This window comes from Schistocerca gregaria, chromosome 2, assembly GCF_023897955.1.
Source record: "Schistocerca gregaria isolate iqSchGreg1 chromosome 2, iqSchGreg1.2, whole genome shotgun sequence".
NCBI lineage: Eukaryota > Metazoa > Arthropoda > Insecta > Orthoptera > Acrididae > Schistocerca > Schistocerca gregaria.
This window is the reverse complement of record NC_064921.1, coordinates 82,966,575-82,993,028: the sequence shown is the minus strand read 5'-3', so window position 1 is coordinate 82,993,028 and position 26,454 is coordinate 82,966,575. Positions and strand designations below refer to the sequence as shown.

General features: G+C 43.1%; 1 protein-coding gene across 1 annotated transcript in view; it reads left to right on the top strand.

Annotated features, from left to right (window-relative positions):
* LOC126336359 (PRL-1 phosphatase) overlaps positions 1 to 26,454 on the top strand; it is a 565,928-nt gene that overhangs the window by 266,023 nt on the left and 273,451 nt on the right. The gene's annotated exons all lie outside the window — the stretch shown is intronic.

The window sequence follows — 26,454 nt, the reverse complement described above, 5'->3', positions numbered from 1 at the left end:
AATATTTCAGAGCTAGATCAGAAATTTAAGGACTATGGTATGAAGATTAACATCTCCAAAACGAAAGTAATGTCAGTGGGAAAGAAATATAAAGGGATTGAGTGCCAAATAGGAGGAACAAAGTTAGAACAGGTGGACGGTTTCAAGTACTTAGGATGCATATTCTCACAGGATGGCAACATAGTGAAAGAACTGGAAGCGAGGTGTAGCAAAGCTAATGCAGTGAGTGCTCAGCTACGATCTACTCTCTTCTGCAAGAAAGAAGTCGGTACCAAGACTAAGTTATCTGTGCACCCTTCAATCTTTCGACCAACTTTGTTGTATGGGAGCGAAAGCTGTGTGGATTCAGGTTACCTTATCAATAAGGTTGAGGTTACAGATATGAAAGTAGCTTGGATGATTGCAGGTACTAGTAGATTGGAACAATGGCAGGAGGGTGTCCACAATGAGGAAATCAAAGAAAAACTGGAAATGAATTCTATAGATGTAGCAGTCAGGGCGAACAGGCTTAGATGGTGGGGGCATGTTACACGCATGAGAGAAGCAAGGTTACCCAAGAGACTCATGGGTTCAGCAGTAGAGGGTGGGAGGAGTCGGGGTAGAGCAAGGAGAAGGTACCTGGATTCGGTTAAGAATGATTTTGAAGTAATAGGCTTAACATCAGAAGAGTCATCAATGTTAGCACTGAATAGAGGATCATGGAGGAATTTTATAAGAGGGTCTATGCTCCAGACTGAACGCTGAAGGGCATAATCAGTCTTAAATGATGATGTTGATGATGATGTTGTTGATGCTTTCTATCAGATGACAGGAAAACTGCATAAGCACCAACGTGCGTAAGTTCGTAGCGATTTTGTTTTGCATATTGGTGTTCTCGTTGCCATGGATTTATTTGTCGACTGTCATTTATTATTTCTGGTTCACCGTACCTGTTTGAGTTTCCATAGTGTCATTTTGTCATTTGGGGACAGTAACTGGAGCTGTGGACTCTAGAAAATCGAATGACGAGCGGAGAAATGGGAAATTTTCCCACATATTCTTTTACTTGAGTTCAGTAGAGGGGTGATAGCACCGGAGGCAACCAGAAAGATTCTGTCACAATTCGCGCGTTGGTCCATAACCAGTTGTTCCCGCCAGCCTTTCGATACGCTTGGTACGCATCCAAATTGATATCTGATAAATCTGTTTTTAGCAACGTGAATCAGACATGTTTACCACAAACAGTGTACCGGAAAACATGTCAATGTTGGTAGATTTCGTTCGAGTGTTAAGCACTGTAGGAGAAATATTTATCTTTTGCCTATTTCTATGATGAGTTTCACCCCTCTGCTTGCGAGAATGTTCACGAATAGACGATCAGTTAGGATTACGCTGTAAAATACTTTAGGTGTATTTTTATTTACGGGGTGAGTCACTAACTATTGACACCTAGAATAACTCCGAAAGTATGATAGGAGCTGAATAGTTTGTAGGACAGAAGTTGCATGGGACAGCGAGGGCCATAATATGACGGTTTTTTGTTGCTAGGTGGGGCCGCTTCAGAGAAATGAAGGTCAACTTTGTTTGTTTTTTTTAAATGGGATGCTATAGTTTGGTACTTATTTTCTGATAGATGCTATCGAGACGAATGCAATAATGTGTAACAGTAAGGTCTCTGGAGGTCAGTGAAGGTCACAAAGGTGGCATGAACATCCATTTACAAGTGATGACCATTTTTATCAATGCAGTGCTGCAATCTTCTTACCACGGACTTAGTGGTATTCTTTATCACTTCGGCGCTTACCGAAGCACATGCTCCGACGATTCTCTCTCGCATATATTAAGGTTAGTTGGAACGTCTTTATAAACAATGTCTTTTACGAATCCTCACAAGAAAAAATCCAGAGGCGTCAAATCTGGCGAACGAGCCGGTCATGACACATCCCCTCCGCGTCCAATCCAGCGATGTGGGATTTGTCTCTGCAACTCATTTTTAGCCGTCAGTGAAAGATGTGCCGGACACCCATTTTGTTGATATCACATTCTGTTCCTTGTTCCTAAAGGTTTTTCTTCCAATTATAGACCTAAAGTTTCTTGCAGGAATGTGGTGTACTTCCTACCATTAAGATTTCGTTCGACGAAATAGGGGCCTATAATTCTGTGCTCCAGAATCCCACACCATACATCATTCACCGACCACGGTTTTTGGTGTGCAACTTGCCGCACCCAACATGGATTATCAGTCACCCAATAATGCGTGGTATGCAGATTAACATTTCCATAGTTCGCGAATGTAGCCTCGTCAATAAATTAAATCAAATTAATAAATGTGTCATCCATCTGAATCTGAAGTTGAGCCCATCGACAGAATTCATGCAATCCATACCAGTTAACCCCTGGTGGAGACTGATATGGTAAGGATGATATTTATGGCGATGCAAAACACGTATAACACTACTCTAACTCATGCCAGATTCCCTTGCGATTTGACGTGAACTAACACTAGGATCTCAAACCACAGTGGCAAGAGTACCAATTTCCGTTTCCTCGGCAGTAACTTTCCTTTGGCGGATATGTTTCCGATGCGTTAAACATCTAGTTGTGTTCAATTTATAATACACATATTTAAATGTACGACGTGTAGGGTGAGTACGTTGAGGATATCTTTCAGCGTACAAGTCTCTAGCTCCCATTGAATTTCGTTGGCATTCTCCGTAAATGAGAAGCATATCGACTTATTCTTCGAAGGAATACATCATTCACATTCACATTCGCTTGATTCTACGATATTATCCCTACCGTTCCTATTAGTATTGTACTGTGAAACAGTCGAAAGGTGTTTATATGTCAGTGGTACGTTAGATGGATACGCCGCTTTCGGCGAATTTTAACTATTTGCGCGATATACGAGAGAGAATTGTCAGAGCATGTGCTTCGATAAGTGCCGCAGTGGTAGGTGAGTGGGTCAGTAAGTCGGGACGCCACTTTTTATGTATAGGTTTTTGATTTAAATACACCTCCCGATCTTTGCCTGCAGCCTTGTGTCGTCGTGTAAACTAGGCTGAAATTACGGAAAACCTAAATCAGGATGGTCGGACACGGGTTTGAGCCGTCGTCCTCCCGAATGCGAGTCTATTGTGGTAACGACTGCGCCACTCCATTCGGCAGCGAAAATTTTGTCGTCCATAAAAGTATTACGTGTCTGAACCCAATACAATATTTTACTTGTTAATGAGCGGCGATAATTATTTACCAAGAGGGTTACAAATGAGTAATTCAGTCCTTGTTCACATATTACAATAACGGATAAAAACGTTACCAGATTTTAACCTGTTTGAAAACAAGACGGCAACGTTCATATACAACAATCAGAACAATTAAGAAATTAATACCGAACAAAGTGTCTGCAGTTTTTATCGCGAGGATGAATTACAACGGCAGTACCCGTCTTGGGGATTGCACCATCAGACGTCACTCGGTCGCGGAAAGAGAGAAAGCTCCAGAATTACACAGAATCGTGATTGCAGTCTTTTATTTATTTATTGCCTTTGTTACGAGTGATATGCGCCGTAGAAGATATTTAAGTCCGTGTTTAATAGTTATTTTTATTATTAAAATTCATAGTGTATGTTTTTGTTATACTAACGCGAATTCTTTACAGACGAATGGAAAAACTCGTAGAAGGCGACCTCGGGGAAGATCAGTTTAGATTCCGTAGAAATATTATACTGACCCTACGACTTATCTTAAAAGATAGATTAAGGAAAGGCAAACCTACGTTTCTAACATTTGTAGACTTAGAGAAAGCTTTTGACAATGTTGACTGGAATGTTCTCTTTCAAATTCTGAAGGTGGAAAGGGTAAAATACAGGGAGCGAAAGGCTATTTACAATTTGTACAGAAACCAGATGGCAGATATAAGAGAAGAGGGGCACGGAAGGGAAGCAGTGGTTGGGAAGGGAGTGAGACAGGGTTGTAGCCTCTCCCCGATGTTATTCAGTATGTACATTGAGCAAGGAATAAAGGAAACAAAAGAAAAATTCGGAGTAGGTATTAAAATGCATGGAGAAGAAATAAAAACTTTGAGGTTCGCCGATGACATTGTAATTCTGTCAGAGACAGCAAAGGACCTGGAAGAGCAGTTGAACGGAATGTACAGTGTCTTGAAAGGAGGATATAAGATGAACATTAACGAAAGCAAAACGAGGATAATGGAATGCAGTCGAGTTAAGTCGGGTGATGCTGAGGGAATTAGATTATGAAATGAGACACTTAAAGTAGTAAAGGAGTTTTGGTATTTGAGGAGCAAAATAACTGATGATGGTCGAAGTAGAGAGGATATAAAATGTAGACTGGCAGTGGCAATGAGAGCGTTTCTGAAGGAGAGAAATTTTTTAACATCGAGTATAGATTTAAGTGTCAGGAAGTCGTTTCTGAAAGTATTTGTATGGAGTGGAGCCATGTACGGAAGGGAAAGATGGACGAATACTAGTTTAGACAAGAAGAGAATAGAAGCTTTCGAAATGTGATTGTTGTGTTGGCAGAATAGCCAACACAGTGTTACTAGTGGAGGCCGAAATGCACGCGTTTTAGCTCACGCAGGCTGGCATGAGGCCTGGAACATGACAAGGAGTTATAATTCAGAAAGCGGACGTAATTAGTTGATACTTAACTTTAATCCATTAATGATGAACGTCGCTCTTGACGGTACATGGTTCACAATATTATCTGTTCAGAATACATTCATAGTAACTGAATATGGCGCCTTGCTAGGTCGTAGCAAATGACGTAGCTGAAGGCTATGCTAAACTGTCGTCTGTGCAAATGTCTGTAGTCAGTGAACCATCGCTAGCAAAGTCGGCTGTACAACTGGGGCGAGTGCTAGGGAGTCTCTCTAGACCTGCCGTGTGGCGGCGCTCGGTCTGCAATCACTGATAGTGGCGACACGCGGGTCCGACGTATACTAACGGACCGCGGCCGATTTAAAGGCTACCACCTAGCCAAGTGTGGTGTCTGGCGGTGACTCTACAGTGGTGCTACAGAAGAATGCTGAAGATTAGATGGGTAGATCACATAACTAATGAGGAGGTACTGAATAGGATTGGGGAGAAGAGGGGTTTGTGGCACAACTTGACTAGAAGAAGGGATCGTTTGGTAGGGCATGTTATGAGGCATCAAGAGATCACAGATTTAGTATTGGAGGGCAGCGTGGAGGGTAAAAATCGTAGAGGGAGACCAAGAGATGAATACACTAAGCAGATTCAGGAGGATGTAGGTTGCAGTAGGTACTGGGAGATGAAGAAACTTGCACAGGATAGAGTAGTATGGAGAACTGCATCAAACCAGTCTCAGGACTGAAGAGAACAACAACATTTTTATTACTGGAATTCATAGTGCATTAAAAAGGCTAAGTGAGATCGTTGTGACAGAAACACCAAAAATCTGAAGATCGAAAAGATCCCGAGATTTCCGGAACTGCGACGTAAAGTGTTGGGACAGTTGGAGTCGTGTTGAGACACAGCCCCATGAACGCGATGTCCGCTCGCGATTAGCTGGCGCCGGCAGCGGCGTGTCCGTCAAGGCCGCGAGACGGGTGCACGCGATTACGCCGTTTCCACGGCCTGCCGGACACGGCGCGTTGTTAGCACCCAGCCGTCAGCAGCGACTCGCACATCGCTGCGGATTTCGCAACGGTTCGTCAGTTCGGAAACGGCGTCGCACACGGTGGCCGGCGAAAGTGCGCCCTGCCGGTGTGTTCTTTGCCACCCTGCCAGTTGCTGAGGTGTGTTTCAGCGAACACGTTGTCGACCGAGGGAAATTATGCCTGACGGCACTGGAAACGAGAGAGGCGAGCGCAGAAGCGCCAACGTTCAGCGGAAAGGTTGTTAGACCACAATAACCTTCGCTACGTGCCTCTTTACGGCACTGAATGGAATAAATAGTCAATGTGGCCAGCGTATATTACCTAAACGTGAACCTTAGACCTGAATGTTTAAACTATCAAAGATTTTTCTAAATCAGATTCAGTGTCAGTCTGAGTTGCCAATGACCTCTGAGAATGATGCATGCTTACCGTCTTTCAAATTGGCTCTGAGCACTATGGGACTCAACTGCTGTGGTCATTAGTCCCCTAGAACTTAGAACTACTTAAACCTAACTAACCTAAGGACATCACACACATCCATGCCCGAGGCAGGATTCCAACCCGCGACCGTAGCGGTCCCGTAGTTCCAGACTGTAGCGCCTAGAACCGCTCGGCTACTTTGGCCGGCTTACCGTCTTTTCTCATAACAAATTAAAAAATTAGCGACTTTGAAGCCGTTGGTTACCGGCCGGAGTGGTCGAGCGGTTCTCGGCTCTGCAGTCTGGAACCGCGCCACCGCTACGGTCACAGGTTCGAATCCTGCCTCGGGCATCGATGTGTGTGATGTCCTTATGTTAATTAGGTTTAAGTAGTTCTAAGTTCTAGGGGACTGATGACCTCAGAAGTTAAGTCCCATAGTGCTCAGAACAATTTTTTTCATGCTGTTGGGTTAGTGCGTAAGTTCGCTGCGTTTTTCCATAATTTTAATAAAAACAACAAATATACATTGCAAAAACCAATAATACAGGGTGTTTATAAATGAATATCGCGGTTCTAACGCTTTATTATATTTGTTATTTTAAAAAATGGTTCAAATGGCTCTGAGCACTTTAGGACTTGACTTCTGAGGCCACCAATCCCCTAGAACTTAGAACTACTTAAACCTAACTAACTTACACACATCCATGCCCTTGGCAGGATTCGAACCTACGACCGTAGATATCGCGCAGTTCCAGAATGTAGCGCCTAGAACCGCTTTTTTTTCATTTTGTTCGAGATAGTTCGTTGCGTTTGGTCTATGCGGACGTCACAAGACATCCGTTTAAGTTGATCGTCAATTCTTTTACTCAGTTCAAATGGTTCAGATGGCCCTGAGCGCTATGTGACTCAACTTCTGAGGTCATCAGTCCCCTAGAACTTAGAACTACTTAAACCTAACTAAACTAAAGACATCACACACATCTACGCCCGAAGCAAGATTCGAACCTGCGACCGCGGCGGTCTCGCGGTTCCAGACTGTAGTGCCTAGAACCGCACGGTCACTCCAGTCGGCTTTTACTCAGTTGACCGAACACGCGGAGCTACCGTGCCGACTATGAACCGCTCGGCCACTCCGGCAGGCTATTACATTAAAGTTACAGTTATAAATATATCAAATGAAAGAGCAGCTCAAACAGTTTTACCAAGAACATTAGAAATCTTCAGTACGATCACCATTTGTCACACGGCATACGTCAAGTCTACATCCGAGTTCTTCCCAATCGCTGGATAGGCCGCAAGGGGCCCAATGACAGGGCTTGCTTTGCATGGTCTCCACGTTCACCCGACCTAACGCCATGCGATTTTTTTCCTTTGGAGCTTCATCAAGGATCGTGTGTACGTGCCTCCGCTACTAGCAGACCTCCCTGAATTAAGAAACCGAATTGAAGCAGCTGTTGCTACAATCACTGAAGACTCCCTTATCAACGTTTTTGAAGAACTCGGCTATAGACTTGACGTGTGCCGTGTGACAAATTGTGCTCACATTGAACATTTATAAGGTTCTTGGTAAAACTGTCTGAGTTGCTCTTTCACTTGACATATCAATTATAACTGATAAGTTTAATGAAATATTATAAAGCGTTAAAACCCCGATATTCATTTATAAACATCCTGTATCTTCTTCTTCACTACTTACAACGACCTGCCGAAGCTGGGGTAACTTTTCGATTCCCCCGATTGCGGAAGTCAGGTGCTTTGGAGGCAAAGAACTCGTCGTGCCATGTTCACAGCGTATTCTCTTCCGTAAAGGAAGTTTCTTGAAGGTTGTACGATAGAGAGTGGAAAAGATGAAAATCTGAAGACCAAAGACCAGGTGAATAAGGTGGTGTGAAAAGACTTCCGAAGGCAACTCCTTTATAGTGTTTTTTGTCAGTCTAGCAAAATGGAAAATTTGCAGATTTGCGGTAAGTTTCTGTGGGACCAAAACTGCTCAAGTCATTGGTCACTAAGCTTGTATTATATTGTACTCTATGTTAACCAGGGATTTAGAAACGACATAGAGACTCCGTCCCTGCTGCAACCGCAGTGGTCCACAACCCCACGACGACTACCGCAGTCCACTTCAGCCCTCCGCCGCCCCACACCGAATTCAGGGTTACTGTGCGGTTCGGTCCCCGATGGAGCCCCCCCCCCCCCCTCCCAACGCCCCCACCCCGACCCCCTAAAGGGAACGTCTCACACCAGACGAGTGTAACCTCTATGTTTTCGTGGTAGAGTAATGGCGGTGTACGCGTACGTGGAGAACTTGTTTGCGCAGCAGTCGTCGACATAGTGTAGCTGAGGCGGATTAAGGGGAACCAGCCCGCATGCGCCGAGACAGATGGAAAGCCGCCTAAAAACCATCCACAGACTGGCCGGCTTACCGGACTTAGACACAAGTCCTTCGGGCGGATTCGTACCGGGGACCAGGCGCTTTCCCAATCCGGAAAGCCGTGCGTTAGTGCGCTCGGCTAACCGGGCGGGCTCTCTAGGCTTACACACTGCTTAATCTAACTTAAACTAATTTACACTAAGGACAACACACACGCTCATGCCGGAGCGAGCCGGCCGAAGTGGCCGTGAGATTCTAGGCGCTGCAGTCTGGAACCGCGAGACCGCTGCGGTCGCAGGTTCGAATCCTGCCTCGGACATGGATGTGTGTGATGTCGTTAGGTTAGTTAGGTTTAAGTAGGTATACGGGACTAATGATCTCAGAAGTTGAGTCCCTTCGTGCTCAGAGCCATTTGATCCATGCCAGAGGTAGGACTCGAACCTCCTACGGCGGGAGCCTCGCGAACCATGGCAAGGCGCCTTAAACAGCGTGGCTACCCCGCGCCTCTCTAGCATGAAAATGTCGCACGAGGGTGGGATGTTCACAATTCATTACATTTGCCAGTTCTCCAGAACATTGACATGGGTCACTGTGGATTAATGCGTTTAAATGGCCTTCATCGAACCCCGAAAGTCTTCCACTAATGCCAAAACGATCCTATTTAAAACGAGAAAACTTTTTATTGCCATACTCTGTCCGATAACGTTATCCCCCATGCACGGCGCTATTTTTTCTGGCTACTGCCGCTGCTGCCAGCCTTCTGCCGACTTGAAACAGAACACGTCGGAAATGTTCCGATTTCCCCATCTGGCACTCCATTTTCCTGCGTCCGCAGATGCTTTCACCATCTCCAAATGACCAAATGACAATATGTAAACCCAAATAGAAACAGTGAACTATAAATAAAAAATGACAATCGATAAATAAACCCCATCAGAACCCGGAATAACAGACCGCAGAACGAAAACGCTGTGAACTTATGCAGCAACCTAATATTTAATCAAGGAATGGAATTATTTGAGAACCGGGCCTGTGACATGATTCAGAACGTTTACAATGTAGAGCAACAACTAGTCACGATATTTGGGTTTGCTTCACTTTATCGAAAAAGCTTCTTTACCGTTACCGAATATATACGCACATCATCAGACGGCTTCCGTGGCACGATAATTCACAGTTGACTTGCCCTAAGATAAACAGAATTTCACAACTGCAAGAGTGCGGCAATGCTGGTTGCGCTGCAACTTAACGCGAAACATTGCAGGCGGTAAGCGATATGTAAAGACCGCATGACATTGTTGGCTGGCTTAACTCATGGGACGGTTTAAGCGATCTGTCAGAAAGGTCTTTTTCTGCGCTCATTAGCGCCTCTGCTTTGAACTATACTATTAAACCACATACAAAAGTGGAGCCACGCAGAGGAAAGTTTGTAGCCAACAATTTATATTAATATCAGTAGCAGTTTAGTTTTCAGTTGATATACGTCATTACACCAATTCAGAATGTCATAAACATACCTTCCGGAGTGCTACCCATCTTAATATAGCCTGATGACTGGGCAGAATCGCTGTCGTATACTAAACAGGACACACAGACAGTGTCTAAAAAATGTGTCTTTGTCCCCTTCACTGTTTACCAGCAAGTGTCACGGCACATACCATATCGACTTGTGACTGGAATGCCATCACTTCATTGGAAAAATATGCACCAGTGCCATCAATACAATATTTTGTGAGAAAAAAGTAGGAACTTGCACGTTTTTCTGGCTCTATTCTGTCCAAGTTTAGAAGCGAGTTGGCGCGTTGCGTGGCGGGAGAAGGTACGATTGACGCACTTCCGGGTGGGGCGCTCTGTTCTGACGCATGGATTCCTCTTCCGGCGGAATGGTCCGCTGGTATGCAGTGGTTGTGGTGTACAGATATCTGTCCACTGCGCGACGTATGGCCTTCTAAACAGTTTCTTCGGTAGAAGATTTAACGTGTTACCAGGATTACTGCTTCATCTTTTAGCGTTCCAGTCATCTTTTATTTATCTTTTTAATTAATTTATTTATTTATTGTTCCGTGGGACCAAATTAAGGAGAAGTCTCCATGGTCATGGAACGAGTCAATACATGAAATTATAACACGATATAGAAACAGATAAAATGAAATACAAAAAAAAAACATATCCAGGTGACAAGTCGTAAGTTTAAATAAAGAAAATCAACAATGTAACACAGGAATTTGCTTCATTTTTTAGCTCTTCCAGGAGCTCCTCGACAGAATAGAAGGAGTGGGCCATGAGGAAACTCTTCAGTGTAGACTTAAAAGAGTTTGGGCTACTGCTAAGATTTTTGAGTTCTTGTGGTAGCTTATTGAAAATGGATGCAGCAGAATAGTGCACTTCTTTCTGCACAAGAGTCAAGGAAGTGCATTCCACATGCAGATTGGATTTCTGCCTAGTATTAACTGAGTGAAAGCTGCTAACTCTTGGGAATAGGCTAATATTGCTAACAACAAACGACATTAAAGAAAATATATACTGTGAGGGCAATGTCAGAATTCCCAGACTATTGAATAGGGGTCGACAAGAGGTTCTCGAACTTACACCACATATAGCTCGAACAGCCCGTTTTTGAGCCAAAAATACCCTTTTTGAATCAGAAGAATTACCCCAAAAAATAATACCATACGACGTAAGCGTATGAAAATATGCGAAGTAGATTACTTTTCGTGTTGAAATGTCAGTTATTGCAGATACTGTTCTAATGGTAAATAAAGCAGCATTTAGTTTCTGAACAAGATCTTGGACATGGGCTTTCCACAACAGCTTACTATGTATCCGAACGCCTAGGAACTTGAACTGTTCCGTCTCGCTTATAATATGCCCATTCTTTCCGATCAAAATATCGGTTCTTGTTGAATTGTGAGTTAGAAACTGTAAAAACTGAGTCTTATTGTGATTTAGCATCAAATTATTTTCCACAAGCCATAAACTTATTTCATGAACTACATTATTTGATACTGTTCCATTATTACACACAAGATCCTTCACTACCAAACTGGTGTCATCAGCTAACAGAAATATTTTTGAATCACCTGTAATACTAGAAGGCATATCATTTATATAAATAAGAAACAGCAGTGGCCCCAGAACCGAACCTTGGGGAACGCCCACACTTAACAGTGCCCCATTGGGACTGAATATCACTACCACTCTCAATATTGCAGAGAATTACCTTCTGCTTTCTGTTCTTAAAGTAAAAGGCGAACCAATTGCAAGCTACTTCCTTTACTCCATAATGGTCCAACTTCTGCAGTAATATTTTGTGATCAACACAGTCAAAAGCCTTCGTTAAATCAAAGAAAACACCTAGCGTTCGCAACCTTTTATTTAATCCGTCCAAAACCTCACAGAGAAAAGAGAATATAGCAATTTCAGTTGTTAAACTATTTCTAAAACCAAACTCAACATTTGACAGCAAATTATGTGAATTTAAGTGCTCCAGTAACCTTGTATATACAACCTTCTCGATAACTTTAGCAAACACCGATGGCATAGAAATAGGTCTACAGTTGTCAATATTTTCCCTGTCTCCCTTTTTATAAAGTGGCTTATCTACCGAGTACTTTAATCGGTCAGGAAACCGACCACTCCTAAAGGAAAAGTTACAGATATGGCTAATTACTGGGCTAACATACATAGAACAATACTTCAATATTCTGCTAGATACCCCGTCATATCCATGAGAGTTCTTGGTCTTTAGTGATTTAATTATTAACTCAATCTCCCTCTTCTCATTATCATGGAGGAGCATTTCAGGTAACAGTCTCGAAACACTTTTTTTCTAAGAGCGCTATATGATTCCCTGTTGGGACTAGGTTTCCATTTAGTTCACCTGCTATATTCAGAAAGTGATAATTAAATACTGTACATATATGCGACTTATGAGTAACACGGACATTCCCACTACGCACTGATTCTATATCCTCGACCTGTCTCTGCAGACCAGCCACTTCCTTTATGACTGACCATATGGTTTTAATTTTATCCTGAGACTTAGCTATTCTATCTGCATACCACATACTTTTTGCCTTCCTAATAACAGTTTTAAGCACCTTACAATACTGTTTGTAATGGGCTGCTGCATTTAGATTCTGACTATTTCTAACGTTTTGATATAATTGCCACTTTGTTCTACAAGATATTCTTATCCCTCTAGTCAGCCACCCAGGCAGCCTGTTTGTGCTAGTACCCTGTTTTGAACGTTCTAACGGAAAGCAACTTTCAAAGAGCACGAGAAAAGTCTTGAGAAAAGCATTATATTTATCGTCTACTGTATCAGCGCTATAAACATCTTGCACTCTTGTTCCTTGATAAGGTTTACAAAGGTCTCTACAGCAACTGGATCAGCTTTCCTAAACAGCTGATGACTATATTTAACACGTGTTGCAGCACAAAAATCTTTTAAAGTTAAAATTTGTGCATAATGATCTGAAAGGCCATTCACCTTTTTGATAACAGAATGCCCTTCGAGTAATGAGGAATGAACAAAAATATTGACTATGGTTGTTCTACTGTTCCCTTGCACTCTCGTTGGAAAGAATACGGTTTGCATAAGATTATATGAATTAAGGAGGTCTACCAGCATCCTCTTCCTTTGCACAATCACTCATACAATCACTTATCAACCATGCACTCTTCCCTGCCACATTATTTTAGCTGTTTTATATTTATAGTCTGTGTATTTTAAAAATAAAATGGCTTGAGCCGTACGTCTTTTCATCCTCTTTGTGAGTGAGGGTGAAAGAGAGTGTAGCAGGGTGGCTGAGAATTGCATTTCGTATGTTCCCTTTTGGTGCACACTTCTAATAAAAAAAATCGTCTTCTATTAGTTTACCAAGGGGTGTGACTACCTGCTGAGCGACTAATCCGTACCGCCACCCCGTGTCCTGCACTTGCCGGCCAAGCACTGGTTCTGAAAATTTCATCCCCCCCCCCCCCCCCCTCAAGGATTCGAACCATCTCACTGAGTCGAGCGCTACCGGAGAGGTGTGTCGACCACGCCTACGAAAACGGGTTTGCAGGCGGCCATTTCACGTAAGTGGTCAAGTTGCCGCCTTACATAGATGAGGAGCTTTCATCCGGACACTGACGTCAGCTTTCCGTGAGACGCAGCGCTACACTTACGGAAACAGTACACAGTGAAAAAGTCGATACTTTACTCACAGTTAGCATCGTCAGAAAAATATCATAAGAATACCATACCTTGAGGAACCGAATTTATATTTAATAAAAAAACAATAGGGTAGTTACTCTCTATGAGCTCCAGCCTCTCCATTCTGCTTTTAAAATCTATAAATAGTAGAGAGAAATAGTCGATTTTCACACTTTTAAATAATATGACCATTAAATCAAGCAACACTTTTATTAGAATTATTTTTAAAAAATCTCGAAATATGAAATTACAGAACAGATTATCAAAAAAAAGAGCAGCTGATGAATAGTACCCAAAATATTAAATAAACTAAATAAATCCTGCATTCACTTCGCTTTCTTCCTCCGTACGGTTACTCAAGAGCAATATTTCATCCAGTCGTTTGGATTATAATCTGTTAGATGACTTGCACAACGTGGGGACTACCTCTGCAAATGTTCGAACGGCACTGAAGTCGCTGTAATTGACAGGTTTGCTAGCTTATACAACAGGGCTGATAAAACTTCCATATCTTCCCATCGCTCTAAATTATTAGCCCACAATGGCGACACAGGTGTTGCCAAATAAAGCCTCTATTCCGTCTTCTTGGTCAGCCAGAGCAGTTTCGAAAAAGCCGACTGAACCATCTTCATTCTTTTGTTTGCTGTGCCCTAAAGTTTTATGATCATTCCAAAAGACGTATACCGTTTCAAGACGAGAATCACTATCTGGCTTGCTGCTGTTGGTGACCAAGTATTCACTCATTCAAAGTGTTGGAACAGAGCCATGCGGCCAACATTTTGGATAAACGATAAAAATGTATTAAATTGTTACCAGGATCATTTGCTACGACACCTGCAGTAAATTACTAGCACGAGTAAAACTGTTATGTGGAAAGTATTGAGTAAAACATGTCGATATACATGTGAAACTACTAGATGGAAAGAAGTATGGATACATTTTCTATGTCGCTAACCCCACTATACACCATTTAAATATGCTGTAAAACCGCAACCAGCCACTAGTTAATGACGCTTCTATTTGGTCAGACCGGTTTCGGATCGCCGCCCATCTTCACAGGCTTATACACACACCAAAAAAAGTTTAGCATCAACCCGGTTCCCAGACCTCCTGCAGACAGTCGTTGACTGTGGGTATTGTATCACCGACACAGTCTCTTTGACTGTTCAGAGATGTCACTAAACCCGCCCAAAGATGTAAACAACCATGCATGAGCAGCGCCTGTTAGACGGAGGGGGTCCGACAGCAGATCAGTTCCAGTCATTCCGCCAGGAAGGAGGTACACGGCTCGTGTTGTCTGTACTTCGACCATCTCTAGACGGCCAATACCGCTGTTCGATCGCGTCCGCATTGTTACTTTGTGCCAGGAAGGGCTCTCAACAAGGGAAGTGTCCAGGCGTCTCAGAGTGAACCAAACCGATGTTGTTCGGACATGGAGGAGATACAGAGAGACAGGAACTGTCGCTGACATGCCTCGCTCAGGCCGGCCAAGGGCTACTACTGCAGTGGATGACCGCTACCTACGGATTACGGCTCGGAGGAACCCTGACAGCAGCGCCACCATCTTGAATAATGCAGCCACAGGACGTAGTGTTACGAGTCAAACTGTGCGCAGTAGGCTGCATGATGGGCAACTTCACTCCAAACGCCCATGGCGAAGTCGATCTTTGCAAGCACGACACCATGCAGCGCGGTACAGATGGGCCCAACAACATGCCGAATGGACCGCTCAGGATTGACATCACGTTCTCTTCACCGATGAGTGTCGCATTGCCTTCAACCAGACAACCACACTGTCCAGTGAGTGCAGGAATTAAGTGGAGGTTCCCTGCTATTTTGCGGTGGCATTATGCGGGCCTACGTACGCCGCTGCTGGTCATGGAAGGCGCCGTAACGGCTGTACGATACGTGAATGCCATCCTCAAACCGATCGTGCAACCATATCGGCAGCATATTCGCGAGGCATTCGTCTTCATGGATGACAATTCGCGCTCCCATCGTGCACATCTTGTGAATGACTTCCTTCAGGATAACGACATCGCTCGACTAGAGTGGCCAGCATGTTCTCCAGACGTGAACCCTATCGAACAGGCCTGGGATAGATTGAAAAGGGCTGTTTATGGACGACTTGGACCACCAACCACTCTGAGGAGTGGAACAATCTGGACCAAGAGTACCTTGCTGAACTTGTGGATAGTATGGCAGGACGAATGCAGGCATGCATCAGTGCAAGAGGACGTGCTACTGGGTATTAGAGTTACCAGTGTGTACATCAGTCTTGATCACTGTATCCGAAGGTCTCGCTGTATGGTGGTCAACATGCAATGTGTGGCTTCCATGAGCAAAGAAAAGGGCGGAAAAGCTGTTTACGTTGATCTCTATTGCAGTTTTCTGTACAGGTTCCGGAACTCTCAGAAACGTGATGCAAAACTTTTTTTGATGTGTGTACAAATTCATTTCGCACTAGCAGGGACTTTCACAACGGCGTGGAAGAAAATCACTGTACTATTGTTAAATTGTACAAAATGATTATGTTGGCAAATTCTTTCACTTATACAACATAGATGTACCCGTTTAAGGAGACGATCGCGCTGTAAATAATGTTAGAAATTGACCCGAATCAATACGCCACATTTTGTTTACACGCGGTAAGCCTACATGTTTGAGGAGCAAAGATGTTTCGTATAACAGCACAGATAAAGTAGTTATAAACTTTGGTAGTCGTTAAACAGGCATTTGCTGTTTAATGTACTACGGTAAAATAGTATTCTCATCTAATTTCTATAGTCCAGTTCCTACAAGAGTTTTTATTTCTTCTTCTTCAGATATGAGAATAACATACGCTATCTGCTCACTAGTATCCGCATACCGCTTTGTAATGAGTAATTGATCACTAGATGTCACGAGCGGCGAACCTGCGAGTATAAAAGGAGGCAGGGTTCAAATGGCTCTGAGCACAATGGGAATTAACATCTGAGGTCATCAGTCCCCTAGAACTTAGAACTACTTAAACCTAACTAACCTAAGGACAGCACACACATCCATGCTCGGGGCAGGATTCGTACCTGCGACCGTAGCGGTCGCGCGGTTCCAGACTGAAGCGCCTAGAACTGCTCGGTCACAGCGGACGGCGTTAGCTGTCTTCAATGCATTATCTGTTTCAGAAAGTGTAACGCAGTTGTACTATCAGTTATGGATAAAGAAATTGAAACATGTGCTTGCTTTAGTTGGCTGTCCAAAATTAGTCATACGTACACCAAGTCGAAATTCAACATGTTCAATGTCTTTTTTATGATTTGTGTGCCGTCGCATTCTGCTGCATTATTTTGCGCGTAGCCAAATTTAGTTTTCGTTCTCTACCTTTCGGTGAGGGATAGTTGCCATTTAGACGTGGTGATGCCGTTAGCACTCGTTGAATTTTGTTGTTTTTTTTTATTTCTTCTATTCCTACCTTCTGTACCTACCTATGTTCTGCGAATACCGAGTGGAACAACATATGTGAGGAGGTCATCCATGTGAGTCACTCGCAGGGACTCCATTATCCTTTGTCGGCTTCGCATCGAGCAACGGTCATATACAGGGTGACACAGAAAAACGGGAACATTTCTACAATCCAATAAAACTAGAGGAGATGAAGGAAAGAAATTGAATTCATAGTAACTGAAACCTTACAACTTTGCCATTTACGAAATATTGATGGCATTTATAATTTTTTTTTAGTTACGCCCCTTAGATGGCGTGCTCCTGTACGAATATAATCGTGAAATCTTCTGTTGAGATTCCTCATTGACCGCTGCAACATCTCAGCTGGGATAGTGTGAATTTCTGCCCCGAATTCTCTGTTTTAGCTCACCCACGGTTCTTGGTCGAGTCGTGTAGACTTTGCTCTTGAGGCAGCCACACAAGAAAAAGTCACAAACGAATAAATCTGGCGATCTAGGGGGCCAGGGAATAATGTTACCGAATCGTAAGACCACACGGTTGCCAAACAATTCTCGCACATATGCCACTGATTGCCGTGCAGTGTCTGAGCCGTGCAGGGTGTAATGTCGCACCGTCCTGTTGAAACCAGGTTTCTTGAAAATTGTTCAATGCAGGTGTAACGGAAGTTCATAACATCTCCACGTAACGATCGGCAGTCACAGTTATTGTGTTTCCGTGTTCATTTGCGAAAAAAATACGGTCCGATAATCCTATGTGATGAATCACCACGTCATACTATCACTTTAGTGGCCGGCCAGTGTGGCCGAGCGTTTCTAGGCGCTTCAGTCCTGAACAGCGCGACCGCTACGGTCGCAAGTTCGAATCCTGCCTCGGGCATAGATGTGTGTGATGTCCTTAGGTTAGTTAGGTTTAAGTAATTCCAAGTTCTAGGGGACTGATGACCTCAGATGTTAAGTGCCATAGTGCTCAGAGCCATTTGAACCGTTTTGTCACTTTAGTGGCGTGCTCAGAGCGATTTGAACCGTTTTGTCACTTTAGTGGCGTGTTAAGGGCGCTCATGAACGTCATTAGCACTTGTGTTCGCCCAGTAACAGTAGTTTATTCACATAACCTGTTTAACGGTAGTTTATTCGCATAATCTGTGAGATGAAAATGTGGCTCATCTGACATCCACAACTTGTTTAGAAATTCAACGTCATTGTTTAGTTTTGTTGTCATTTGTTGACAGAATCCTAATCGTAGCCTGTAATCGTTGTCCTTCAATTGTTGCACCATCTGTAGTTTGTACGGATGAAATTTTAAATCAAGATCAAGAATTCTGCAACATTCTCCCGGGACATTCCAACAACTGGTGCTTGCTTACGAATTGAACTCCGTGGGCTCCGTAAGACAGACTCGCGTACAACATCAACGTTCGCTAGAGAACGCACACTTCTTGGTCGTCGTGTTGTTTTCTCCTTGAGGGTAGATTCAATCTCTTCAGACTTATAAATTCAACATTTTATCGCGTGTTTCGACGGAACGGCTTCGTGATGTTCTAAATCGTGAAAACGTCGAAACTCCCTCTGCGCCGCGCCGCTACCAAACTATCATTGTTTTCATAAAACATTTTTATGACTAACGCATGCTGTTGTCAGTTCCACTAAACCATGATTACTAAAATAGCGGACTGTTTGCTCACTAACTGTCACGAACCCACAGTGCTGCCACCTGCCCATGGCTACCACTGGTTAAAATGACTCTAAGAACTATGAAACTTAATATCTGAGGGCATCAGTCCTCTAGACTTAGATCTACTTAAACCTAACTAACCTAAAGACATCACACCCATCCATACCTGAGGCAGAATTCGAACCTGCGACCGTAGCAGGACCGCGGTTACGGACTGAAGCGCCTAGAACCGCTCGACCACAACGGGCGGTTGGCTACCACTACTTATTTCAAACATTCCCGTTATTCTGTCACCAAGTACTTCGTCACGAGGCCCAACCCCAGTGTCGCTGCAGTCTCGATTGACAGTAGTCCACATCTTGTTGGGGTGCCCCAATCTAGCCTCCCTGATGCGGAGTTTTAACCTTCTTGACGCACTACCTGTGGTGTCAGGTGACAATGCCTTAACGGCTAACGTAGTTTTAAGTTTTATCATTCTCTTTAAGGGTGGGCGCCTTAGCCTCCTCTTTCAGGCCCACACTGTACTCTTCTTCGCTCCCTCTGGTGCTATCTGTTTAACTTGGCGTTCGTCTTTTTACCATATGTGTTTCTCTTGCCTTGCGTTTTTAGGCTGGAGATTATAGTGTGTTCCAGAGTGGCTGGCTCATCCTTTTTTTTTTTATTCATGCTATCAGCCTGCCAAGACAGTCTGCTATATTGTTTTCACACGTTCAACCGCTTTTTTCCTTTTAGTTAATGTTTTCGATTTTGTCTTGATATGCCGGCTTGAGTGGCCGAGCGGTTCTAGGCGCTACAGTCTGGAACCGCACGACCGCTACGGTCGCATGTTCGAATCCTGCCTCGGGCATGGATGTGTGTGATGTCCTTAGGTTAGTTAGGGTTAAGTAGTTTTAAGTCCTAGGGGACTGATGACCTCAGCAGTTAAGTCCCATAGTGCTCAGAGCCATTTGACCCATTTTGTCTTGATATTTTCGTTCTCTATTTCAGTGTTGTGACACACATACTTTTATGCATTTTCTCCTTCTCCGGGTTTTAGGCGATGGGATTCTTTTGGGGTATAGTTTTAACCCAGACCAATGTGACTAAGGAAAAATCGTGCAGTTTAGTTTCTTTAATATACAACCGACCAATACCAAGGGTGTGGATCCATCCTGCTGTGAGGTGAAGTTTGAGCTCTCCGGACAAAAAATTAGTCACCGCAATGGGCCTGCAAACCGTTAAGCCTTTACATATGCAGCAGCAATCGAGTCACGTGCTCAGTTCCGCACAGACTTCCTCTATATGAGCATAAGGCAGTACCAGTGAGACCCATACGTTTCAAGTGGACAGTGTAGATGTTAGGACGTGGTCTCGCGGTTCTAGGCGCGCAGTCCGGAACCGTGCGACTGCTACGGTCGCAGGTTCGAATCCTGCCTCGGTCATGGATGTGTGTGATGTCCTTAGGTTGGTTAGGTTTAAGTAGTTCTAAGTTCTAGGGGACTGATGACCACAGCAGTTGAGTCCCATAGTGCTCAGAACCATTTGAACCATTTTTTTTAATTTTTTTTTTTTTTCGTTAGGACGTGACAGAGTGGCAAAAAGGGGCAATTGTATTTGATCGTGCCCAAGTCATAACATGTTTGAAGTTGCTGGATTTGTTGATGTTAAACAAATCTGCAAGCGGTGGTGTTACGCACGTGGCCATGACACATGCCATCAGAATTATGGTCGGAGAGAGATGCTGACTGAGAGAGACCGGAGACACGTTTCACGTTTGCCAATCAAAATCGCTTCCCAACTTAACAGGATTTGCTGCAGACAGTGAATGAAGGTCCATCTAAACCTATTAGCGAGAAAACTTTGCAACAGGAACTGTATGCACTGAACATTTGTAGTCGGTCACCTCGCTAGAGGCCATTGCTCACAAAGGTACAGAACGAGTAAATTCGACAATAGCAATGTTCGTCCGGCGGGAACACTAGCCCACCCTATTACACATCTCGATTGACCTGCAAAATCACCTGACTTGGACCCATAGAAAATGTATGGGACATGTTGGAACATTGGTAGAGCGCCGACACTGCATCCCCGCAATTTGGCGTAATTGCGCGATCAGATCCTGAGCAAGAGCCCAAAACTGTATGGGTCATACCTGCACGACATTTTAGACTCACTTCCTAACTGAGCCCAGTTAGTTATCAAGCGCATGGACGAAATTATACTGTATTAAATGCTGCTTGTATTGATTACTCTTGGGATGACTAAATTTTTGGTGCCGTGAGCGTGTTTTGACTAGTAACTAACCGTCTCTCATGCCGGCTAAGACATTTTTGGAGTCGCATAGTCAGAGCTTGAACTTCTATAATATTCCATAATGTTTACAGTGTGCGCCGGCAACCAGCCACATTTTGGTTTTGGGTTATGTTACTGAAAAAGCCCCAGACCGGTTTCGAAATTATACATTCAGCGTCATACGCTTTGCAAACCTTTACCAAAATACGTGGTATGTTGATTTACACGCGAATTGCCCTAGAATGCACGGAGGTTTATAGTTTTAAAGGTGCAGTAATCGTAGTTGCTCTACAAACTCGGGTATGAATGCACTTTATATGAAACGGCCGCCTGGAATATTAAGTCATTCGTTTGAGGAAGATGACGAATAAAAATGTTCGAAGCGGACATTTCACTTAACTTGTGTTCTGACGCGGGTTTGTAGCACAACTGTGACACAGTTTTAAAATTGTGAACTCCTGTTTATCCTAGTTCATCTCACTTGTCGATCAACGTAGCATGTGTTTTGATAAAAGGGTGAAAGCTTTATGGCGATGAGTGTTGTGACAATACGAGTCTCAGCCTGCATTTAATCACTATTTGGTATGCCAACAACTTTCTCACAGGTGTATTTTAATTGTAGTAGGCTGGAGGACGCATCCTCTTCGTAGACGGATGTGACGTAACGCAGCCATCGTCAGAACCCTAAGCATCGCTCCTGCAGGGGCCGTCAAGGGAAGATTAGGCTAATTACAGTTAAACAGAAGCGTTTAAGCTCTCGCTCTCCCCCCCCCCCCCCTCCTCCCCCACACTCCATTTGCAGTCTTAACGGGAAGAAACCTTAAAAGGTTCCTTACGTTTACGCACACCGTAGAAACTGCACTGCAGTGTTTGCGGTTATACATTTTCGGCCCAGGCCACAATATTGGCGCAGCAAGTGAGTACGTCTTTGCTGCTTTGTCATTCCACGTGGAATAAAAGTTTGCGAGAAAACGAGAAAGTAATCGTACTGTTCCTGAAACTTATAAGTTGTGAACTGACGTTGGATACATATCTTTCCGAATGTTGGAACACGTATTTGAATATATCGTAAAAACAGTTGGACCGACTTGTGAGAACAATACGAATATTAAAGCCTGTGCACCAGTTTTCAACCAGACTAGCGAGAACCGGTGTCCTGCCTACTGGAGACTCCTACACAAGTTCGGTGTGTCTCTTAGCGTACATTTCTCATCGATATATCTCTTGGGACCAGAAGTTTGCCACGCTTTGGCTGAAGCGCTCAAGGAATTCATTAACGTAGTTTGAAATGTAAATCAGATGTTTACGTTAATGTTTTAGTGTGGTTCACCATGGCTTTGAGAGAACTATTAATTTCATAAAGCCTGTGCGTATACGGTACGACCAAAGTTATGGAATGTGAACAACAATGTTTCCAAAGTTTATAATAAATAAAAAAGGTCAATTGGGATGTCGCTGTCCATGAAAATGGGAACACAAATGACGTGGGTGTCCTTACGATAGTTTCCAGGAGGAGGAGGAGGAGGCGGGGGGGGGGGGGGGTGGCATGCTGAAAACAGGGGATATAAGAAGTACTTTTAATAATTTTTAAGACGGCTGGCGACTTGTAAGTAACCGTAAAAAAGTTCAAGTTCTGACCTTGTTAAAACCCTGCGTGACACCAAGTTTTAAATCATTTTTTGACAGAAAACTGTCTTACTAAACAATACTTTTTTCTTTCCCTGCGAGCTAGGGGCAGGGCGGGGGGGGGGGGGGGGGAGGGGGTGGCGCCCGACCTCCTCTGTCTTCAGGTATAGGCGTCCTTGTCAACTGGTGACGCTTTAAAAAAAAGATTTATAAGTCTAAATTAACTAGGTAGACCACAGGTACGGTTCACAGCACTGCTTGACTTATTCTACTGCGACGGTAGCAATACGAATATCGTTTCTCAGATTGTGGACTGCGTAAACATTACTTTCTGTGTTTTATAACTGTTGCTGTAGACGCAGGAATGACTTCATGTAATTCATGGTTATCTCCGTTCGCCCAATTCTAGATTCTTGTAAGGAATAAAAAATCCAGTGCCTCTACCTACGCGCGCCAACTTCCGAAATGAAATGAAATAATACTGTCACACGGGACACTGCAGCGCTGTAAGTGCGACGAAGAGAAGAGAAGCACGGAATGAGAGGGAAGCGTTATACAGACAAGGACAGAGACAGATGTGACCCGGCAATACGAAATATTCTCCAGTCTTGGTGGACAGAACCGCAACACTTTGGCAATTTCTCGGTAACATCGCCGATATTGCTGGGCGGTACCAGAATATTGTCGCGTATCGTTGCCAGGAATGTTCCGGCAACATTGTTGAAGGCACACACTGCCGTAAAATATGGCCCGTGCAAACGTACCTTAACACGTGGTACGATGCCCGGTACTCTGCCATACGCTTAGTAGTGGTTTGCCGGGTATAGCTGCAATTGTAGACGCGGTCAGGGCTCAAGGGTGGATGGGATATGCTATTCTTTGGCAGCCATTTATTGTATTGTACTTGACTAATGCCTCAGTGCTACTGAGATTTTACTAAACTTATCATGGAAGCTGTTCAAATATTCAAAAATATTTTCCAATTTCCATTTTTTAAAACTGTGGAAGAACATGATGTAATAGCCACTGTTCTCCAATATCATCACCATTTGGCAACATATCATTAAAATATATAATAGCGGGCTTAGGAATGACATCGCCGCGGAATTGAACAAAAGTACGTATTATGTTCTTGGAGATGTCTGACTATGCAAGTAACTTTAAGTAGTAAGTTTATGTTGTGGTATCTGCCTGTCATATGCAGAAATTTAAAAACTGGATACAAAGAATAAGATGTTGGAAGTATAAAAATTGCTGAACCCCTAATATAGCATAGGCATCAACGATCTAACATCAAACAATATCAAAACTATCAGAATGAAGAGTTGTTTTGTGCCATAAGTGCTTCGCTTCATTTTATTTTTAAAGCATCTTCAGTGGCCTGTTATACGAGTACATGTTTGTTTTATATATATGATAAATACTTTACATAATTTTTTGTTATATGTGTATAATAACTGCAGTGATACCTGATAAGCTGTTGTACTGCAGTTGTATGATGTTCTCTTGTTAGATAATAATTAGCTTTTTGCAGTGCAAGTTTCGTAAGGTTTAATTGCTGTTTGGTGATTCGGACGATTTTGTGATCTTAATTCCATATGTAGCGTTCTGGAGTTTACATTAGAAGGCCTGCGAACTTCAGGGTGTCCGATTTTCGGCGTTTTCGAACACGTATCAATAGAACACTTTACTTCCACTGTTTAACTATGTGTTGATTGTGTGTGTTACCTGTACAAAGTTTTTCGAACTTTCGCGGTGTGCTTTTCATTCATCTTTTGTTTGTGTTGTGGTGTATGCCTGTGATATGCAGAAATATGAAAACTGGATACAAAGAATAAGACGTTGGAAGTATAAAAATAACGATTTCACCTTTGCTGAACACCTAATAAAGCATAGGTAACACCTAATAAATCATAGGTATCAACGATCTAACATGGAACAGAATACCAAAACTATTAGCATGTACATCTACATCCATACTCCGCAAGCCACCTGACGGTGTGTGGCGGAAGGTATCCTGAGTACCTCTATCGGTTCTCCCTTCTGTCCCAGTCTCGTATTGTTCGTGGAAAGAAGGATTGTCGGTATGCTTCTGTGTGGGCTCTTTTATCCTCATGGTCTCTTCGCGAGATATACGTAGGAGGGAGCAATATACTGCTTGACACTTCGGTGAAGGTATGTTCTCGAAACTTTAACAAAAGCCCGTACCGAGCTACTGAGCGTCTCTCCTGCAGAGTCTTCCACTGGAATTTATCTATCATCTCCGTAACGCTTTCGCTATCACTAAATGATCCTCTAACGAAGCGCGCTGCTCTCCGTTGGATCTTCTCTATCTCTTCTATCAACCCTATCTGGTACGGATCCCACACTGCTGAGCAGTATTCAAGCAGTGGGCGAACGAGCGTACTGTAACCTACTTCCTTTGTTTTCGGATTGCATTTCCTTAGAATTCTTCCAATGAATCTCAGTCTGGCATCTGCTTTACCGACGATCAACTTTATATGATAATTCCATTTTAAATCACTCCTAATGCGTACTCCCAGATGATTTATGGAATTAACTGCTTCCAGTTACTGACCTGCTATTTTGTAGCTAAATGATAAGGGATCTATCTCTCTATGTATTCGCAGCACATTACACTTGTCTACATTGAGATTCAATTGCCATTTCCTGCACCATGCGTCAATTCGCCGCAGATCCTCCTGCATTTCAGTACAATGCTCCATTGTTACAACCTCTCGATACACAACAGCATCATCTGCAAAAAGCCTCAGTGAACTTCCGATGTCATCCATGTGGTGCCTTAAGTGTTTCAATTGATTATGTTTCTAAAGCATTTTCAGTGGCCTGTAATACAAGTACATGTATGTTTTATATATATGATGAACACGTTACATAATTTTTTGTTTTATGTATATAATAACTGCGTTATGCAGTGATGCCAGATAAGCTGTTGTTCTTAATTCCATATGTAGCGTTTTGGAGTTTCAATTAACAGGCCTGCGAACTTCAGAGTGTCCGATTTTCGGCTTTCCGAACATGTATCAATAGAACACTTAAATTTCACTGTTTGTTGATTGTGTGTGTTTACTGTACAGAGTTTTTCGAACTTTCGCGGTGTGATTTTTATTCATCTTTTGTTTGTGTCGTGGTGTATGCCTGTCATATGTAGAAATCTGAAAACTGAATACAAAGAATACGACGTTGGAAGTATAAAAATTACGATTTCACCTTTGCTAAACACCTAATAAAGCATAGGCATCAACGATCTAACGCGGAACAGAATATCAAAACTATTAGAATGAAGAGTTACAACAGAAAACTACTAGGCTAATATTACAGGAAAACTTTGACCTACAAAGAGCCACTGCAATGAACGAAACAGTAATACATGAACAAATCAGTATAAGTAACAAATCGCTGATCATATTGGCTACTAAAACAATAACACAGATGTAGAACATAAAATATGTAGGACATAACCTTACTTTTACTTTACTTTACATTTGGCAAGGGCCTTATCGACCATACGCCTGCTCTATCAGCCTCTTCCACTTAGACCAAAAAATAACTTAATCTCCCACCACAGACACTAAAAAAATATTTTTTTACGATTCCGTCCACTCAGAATTCCCTTTTTTGTAGAGTAGGCTTCACCATGGAGAATAACACGCACACAAATAACAAACAAACGATTGTCTAACTACACACAGATGCTACAAAAACAAAAGACACGCTAGAAATACCCAGCGACGGTTGGCAGCACTATAGGCAGTAAACACACACAACGAACACACAGGGGGAAAAATGAAAGTGAACAGTGCTATT